Genomic DNA, 7,104 nt, shown 5'->3' on the forward strand with positions numbered 1-7,104 from the left:
TTACATTAATATACCTTTAAGTTCTAAAGAACTCAGTTAGGACACTTTGTCTGTACTAAAGTAGCAAACTTAGTCTCATGGGTATGTATACTTGACATACGTTAACAAAGGAGTCTAGGATGGCATAGGCCATGGAAAGTGGGTTGAATCCACCAGACTCAACTTCAGCTACTGCCTCATTGGTTCACAAATCTTCCATGGTCTTGGGGTTTGGGAGAGCTGACTCTAAGAAAGAGTTCCAAATCACCAATATAAGGTAAGGACTAGGGCCATCTCAAACAAAGAACTCTCATCGTAGGTTGTTCAGTGGAACACAAACCCCAAGCACTAGGTACTTTAAAAGCAGGACTGAAAGAAATGAATGTTACCCTGTGATGGGATTCCATTTACACAAAGCTGTAGTCAACGCAGTTAAGACACACTGTGAGGCACAGGGTGCTTACCTGCTAGAGTACAATGACTGTTTTGGCTACTGTGGTGCTACCTGAGGTATAACGTCTGATACAGGGAGGAGTTTTGTCATTTTTGGACTGGGCCATGGTAAGCAACAAAAAGCCCAGCAATGTGTGGTCCTGGGGAGTGCTGCATCATGGAGCTACTGAAGAGGCAAGGCTTTCCTGTGTGGGGTGGGGGGTGGGGGGTGGGGGGTTGGGGTTGGGAGAGGAAACCCTTCACTTTCTCCTCAGCCTATAAAGCCAGGGTGGAGTTTAGTGGTAATCCTTTCATTTCCACTGTTTGGTCTTGAATTCAATAACTTGGGTGGTCCTGAGACTATTTTGCTAAAATTTTTGTTTATGCTTGCATCTCTAATAGATTTTGGAAGTTTCTTGTTTTCTTTCTCCCTCTCCCCCGCTCCTTTCTTATTTTTGGTTAGGAAAGAATAGGGCATTCACAGAAAGATGGATAGAAGGTATTCATGCAACCCCCCCTTTTTTAAAGAAGAAATGCTTACCTCCATAAATTGTCTAGATTTATAAATTATGTGATTCTGTTTTTACAAAACCAATTTCAAAATTCCTTATGCCATGTGGGTATCTGACACTGTTGTCTTCCAAGGCCAATTTAGAGCTTTGGTCTATAAGAACTTGCTAAGACTATATAACATCTGTAAAGGACTCTCACACCAACACCCTCCCTGCTACATACTTGGTGATAACACTTCAATCCAGAAAAGGTCAAGAAATCTTCTCACGGTCAGGACAGGCCAGTCAGGGAGCTAAGAGTGGGTCTCAGGTTTTGTAAGTTAGCCCCATGCTGTCCTTCACGTTTTTGATAAAATCTCCAAAGCTTCATTGTACAAATTACCCACAGCTGCTGTCTCCTGTTGGGTTCTGGAGGCTACAGCAGTACTATCTTCTACTGAGAACCAATGACATCTGTGCTTAAGTGGAAACTGAGTGGCTGGGTGATGGGAAGGGCGGAAGTGGGACTAGATATGCTGACTCTCCCAGAACATGAGTGTTTTGGAGGAATAGAAAATGCCTCCCATTGGCTCACGCATTTGAACATTTGATCCCCAGTTAGTCATGCTGTCCTTTTAAAAGAGAATCATACCGGAGGAAGTATGTCACTAGTGAACTTAGAGGCTGTTTTAAACCACCCCACTTGCTGTTCCCTGTCTCCTCCCTGAGTGGGGAGGTAATGTGACAAGCCAGCGTCTGTTCCTGCTGCCTTCTCTGCCTATGGCTGCATCTTCCTGGCCATGATGGACTCTACCCCTGGAACTGTAAGCCAAAACAAGCCCTTTCCCCCTTAAGCTGTTTCTGTCAGATATTTTATCATAGCACAGGGAGAGAAATGGACACAACACAGAACTGTCTGTCTGCTTCTGCTATTGGATGTGTTCACACATGTGTTTTCCTTCTTTCCTCCCTGCCCTCATCGTCTGTCTTGCTTGCGGGCCTGCCCTTCATCTGTGCTGAGTGTGGGAGTTCCTCCAGGCTTGGCTTTGCCTTCTTTCCTATAACTTTCTGGAAACAGCCTCCTCCAAACACCACCAACTCGCAAATCATTACCTCCAGACCGTCTCTGACCCTTCACTCTTCCTGGGCACATGGCATCTCAAATTCCCATTAGCCTACAGAACAAGCAATCTTCCCTCCTCCCCTAAACTCATCTTCCTCCAGGACTTCCAAGTCGGAATCTGTAAATCACCCCAGAGCCTGCCTTCCCACTGCCATCCCCCGAGTCCCTCATCCCTCCCATCCCCCACCTTCCCACACCCCCCCTTGCTCCCATACTCTACAGCCTGCACACCTCTGAGTACTCATCCGGTGATTTGGTCAGCTTCTGACCCTTCGTCCCAGCCCACAATCCACACTACTATCACTTCTCATCCAGAGGGATAGCAGCTTCTAGCCTGCTCCTGGATCTGCTTCATGCCCCCCCCCCATCTCTCTCTCTCTCTCTCTCTCTCTCTCTCTCTCTCTCTCTCTCTCTCTCTCTCTCTCTCTCTCTTTCTCATTTTACCCCAGTATCTCTCAATACACTCATCTGACTATAGTTAGAATCACAGGAAAAAAACACTTGCTTCTCTGGGCTGCAGTTGCTCTGCCTACTCTTGGGTCCCTGAAACAAGCCATGTTCCCAGGCCTGTGCACCCACCCAAGCTATCACAGAGTCTTCTTTCCTGGTCTTTTTGTGCCTACAGACCTCCTGCCAAGTACACAAGTGTACACGAGCTCGTTACCATCCACGTATCCTGCATAGCTTGTCTCAAATATCTCCCCCTCACGCCCATTTGCTGTCCCTGGGCTAAGCTCTCACTTAGATCATATTCTGGATATATGTAGCTCAAGTTTAGAATCATAGACAACCTTCTGCATCCACAGGGTTACCTGATCCGCAGAATGAACCACCCACAGGTCAAAACATTTTGGAATTTGTTCCAGATATACTGAACATGTGTGGATTTTTATCTTTTCATTGCTACTTACAGTACAGATGCTTCCATAAATCATTAGGTGTGAACAGTAGTCTGGAGATGGTTGAAAGTACACAGTATAGTCTATGCCAGCTACATGCAAATGTGCATCTATAGATTGTGGACTCTTTAGGAAGTCATGAAACATCAATCCCCTATGTTCCCAGGGGCACCTGTGTGCACTATCTTTTAGTTAGTGGACTTAGTAAGTTACCTGCTTTTTGCCAGGCCTTGTTCTGCACACTTGAGAATTACTCAACCAGTAGAAAAGTAAACTTAAGTATGTTTTTACCTCATTGTTTGGATTTACTTGTTTTTGTTTTATGCGTGTGAGTGTTTTGCCTGCACTTGTGAATATGCACCATGTGCATGCCTGGTAGGAGAGGGTGTCAGATACCCTGGAATACAGTGGTTGTAAGCCGCTGTGTAGTGAGTGCCAGGTCCTCTAGAAAAGCAGCCAGTGTTCTTAACCACTGAGCAATCTCTCCAGACTGAATTGTAAGTAGTCTAGAAACGGAATAAAAAATTAAATTATATATAGTAATTATATCCCATTAATTACTGTAAGTTACTTTTGATGTGTTCTATTTCAAGTTCATCCCCTCACTGGGCTCTATGCTTAATGTGAGCTAGGACTGTGTCTGTCAGCCCTCAGCTCTAGGATCTATCAGGGACTCAACACCTGGGAAATTAATGAACATTCAAACCTGTAAGCCAGCAAATGAATGAATGATTTTAATACTTGGACTAATTTACATGGAATTATGGCATTTTTTCTTTTATTTTTTTATTAATTTATTCAGATTACAACTCAATTGTTCTCCCATCACTCGTATCCTTACGTTCCTCTCACCCTCCCACCTCCAACCCTATTACCCTCCCTTAGGGCCATGTCCAAGGGGGATCTCCTCTCCCACTTTCTGTTCATAGGCTAACAAGTCTCATCTTGGTAGTGTGCCTATTCTTTCTTTTTAAAAATATTTTATTAATTTAGTCATATTACATCTCAATTGTTAGCCCTTCCCTTGTATCCTCCCATTCCTCCCTCCCTCCCTCTTTCCCCCTACTCCCCTCCCCTATGTCTGTGACTGAGGGGGATTTCCTCCCCCTGTATATGCTCATAGGGTATCAAGTCTCTTCTTGGTAGCCTGCTCTCCTTCCTCTGAGTGCCACCAGGCCTCTCCATCAAGGAGACGTGGTCAAAAATGGGGCACCAGAGTTCGTGTGAAAGTCAGTCCCCACTCTCCACTCAACGGTCGAGAATGTCCTGTCCATCGGCTAGATCTGAGTAAGGGTTCGAAAGTTACTGCATGTATTGTCCTTGGCTGGTGTGTTAGTTTGAGCAGGACCCCTGGGCCCAGATCTGCCTATAATGTTCTTCTTGTAGGTTTCTAGGACCATCTGGATACTTCTATTTTCCCCATTTTCCCATGCTTCTCTCACCTAAAGTCCCAATACGATGTCCTCCCCTCTGACCTACTTTCATGGTAAGTGAAGATTTTCATGGGACATGCCCCTTGGGCTAGTGTCTAGATATAAGTGAGTATATACCATTTGACTCTTTCTGCTTCTGGTTGAACTCACTCATGGTGATCATTTCTAGTTCACTCCATTTGTCCACAAATTTCGGGAATTCCTTGTTTTTAATAGCTGAATAGTATAGTACCACCAGGGCTCCCCTCCAAGGGGAGGTCATCAAATATGGAGCACCAGAACTCATGTCAGAGTTAGAGCCCACTCTCCATATAACTGTGGAGGGAATTGTGGCACTTTCAATACACCCAGTATGTATCAGCACGGACAGCGTATGTGTAATCCACGAGGTTGCTCTTCCCCTTCTCCACTAACCTTATATGTCAGCAGCTCTTCCTGCTGCCCTGGATAAAAGGAGATCTGAAGACGCTCTTGAACAATGCTGCCATCTTGTGACCAAAGACAGCACCACAGCTGGACTAGCAAGTTCTCATCACTGCCTCTGAGTATCTATGAAAATCTTGCCACTGAGGTTGATCTTTGCCTAGAAACCCAAGAACATGCTGCCAGCTAGGAGGAAAAACAATGTCCATGCTAGTGTCTGTCTCTGCTGTGTCTACTTGTTGGCCCCCTGGACCATAGTCCTTGCCCTCTGCCTCTGCATCCTAGCACCATGGTACAAAGCCTTCAATGTGTGAACAACTGTTTTCTATCAGAATTGCTGGGGTTCAGTCACTCAGTGGACACTGGATGCCTTTACAGCTCCCTTCTCCAAAAAGCGTGGGTGCTAAAGACTAGGCCTGCTCAGTTGGCAGTGTAGGGAATCCATGCTACACTCAGTGCAAGATGTGCACCCCTGCCCTCCCCCTACTCACACCCTCCCCTCTTTCTCTTGCCCAGCTTCCTCCTTGGCCTCCTTTCTTACTCACAGCCCCATTCTCTTCCTTCTTTCCTCCCTCTCTCCCCTTCCCAGGAAAGTCTATCTAAAATACTTGGATCAATAACAATTATAAATCTCTGGTTACAAAAGAATCATAATCGAAACTTAAGATCTCCCACCACACTCAATAAATGTGTGTGGGTTGTAGTAAAGGCCCTTCTAAAATAAAAGAATAAAACATTAGGAGAAATACTTTCTTTATAGCCTATGTGACCCTGTAAGGAAAATTATGGCAGGTTCTCTGAGGGCTAGAAAAGTTCTTAAAAACATTAATCTGGGGTGAGATGGCTGAGTGGGTAAAGACACTGTTGCCAAGTGGGAAGACCCAGATTAGATCTTGGGACCTACATGGTAGGAGTTGAGAACTGAATTCCTGCAAGTTGTCCTCTTATCTCTATACACACGGCATGTGTGTACATGTGCATTCACTACCACACAGACACAGAGATGCATATACATAATAAATGTTGGAAATGCTTATTTTTAAATAAATATGTAAAAATTGTGTTCCTTTAGAAAATCTGCAAATTTGAAAATCTGGCTGTGATGCCAGGGAGCCTTTGTATAGTTCAGGTTGCACAAGTGTAGCATCTTAGCATCCCAGCATCATCCCACCATCCCAGCATCCCAGCATCCTAGTATCCCAGCATCATCCCAGCATCATCCCGGCATCCCCCCAGAAAATCTTCCAACAAATCCAGAGAGATGAGACACCTTGAAATGGTCTCATAAGAATAGTCCATGTCTGGGAGATTGCATGGGCAGGTGAGTGACATACAGACCCATTAAAACGTAGTTAATCCTCGGCTTCTTCTGGGGAAGTTTCTAGCAGAGTCTTGATTCAGAGAAGTGAAAGTGTTGAATAAGAAAACAAAACTGTAGGGCTAAGAGGTTTGTCATTCTTTGAGGATTAACCCTCTGGTCAAGACAGGAAACCCACGGTAGCCAGATGACCATCTTTTCCTCTGTGTGGGCCTTGCGTGTTGACAAGGATCTCCTCACTTGAAGGAGGATTTTTGGTTACCCAAGTTCTCACTTCTCTTTACTATTCACTACAGTTCCTGACACAGATTGAATGATTCTAACTCTCCAGATTTAAAGTTCACCTTTGAACTCCTGCTTCTGAATAGTCATGTCAAAAAAAAGGAAAAAATAATGCTTTAAGTAGCAAACTTCCAGTTACAATGGAGAAAACTAAACAAAGCAGCAATTTTTCTGATTTTATGTCTAGAAGCTATGCCAATGTACTTCCCTGGCCAGCACGGAAGCTTTCGGAGAACCTGACCTTTGCACCCACATGTGGGTGGCCTAGTTCACCAGAGATGGGCAACTTTGTGCAAAGGTTTCAGTCCCAGCCAAACAGTGTTGCAAGCACTGAGCAGTACAGCCTCTGTATGACTCCTGCCCCTTTCATGAAGTAAGATACCTGCCAGCAATTTCCTGTACTGACAGACTGGGGACAAAGGCCCTGAACAGAGGAGGAATGGAAACCTGGCTGGCTTAGGCTGGTCATTTGGGAAGACTAATGCTGGGTGTGAAGAACTTGCCTGACATCCATCACCTGGCTATTTCAAATTGTCCTGGGAGTCTGTGGAGAAGACACTGAGCCATTCTTTCCTCTCAAGCCCAGCTTTCCAGAAGTAGCATTAAAACAGGAGGCCTTTCTCTCTGGAGAGCACTAAGCCCTCATGGTGACTTGGGTGAGAGAGACGAGAAACCACTGATAAAGACATGTATGTCTCAGATGGAGAGGAGAGATTCTTGGACA

The sequence above is a fragment of the Acomys minous genome (assembly GCF_964271855.1).
Source record: "Acomys minous genome assembly, chromosome: 11".
NCBI lineage: Eukaryota > Metazoa > Chordata > Mammalia > Rodentia > Muridae > Acomys > Acomys minous.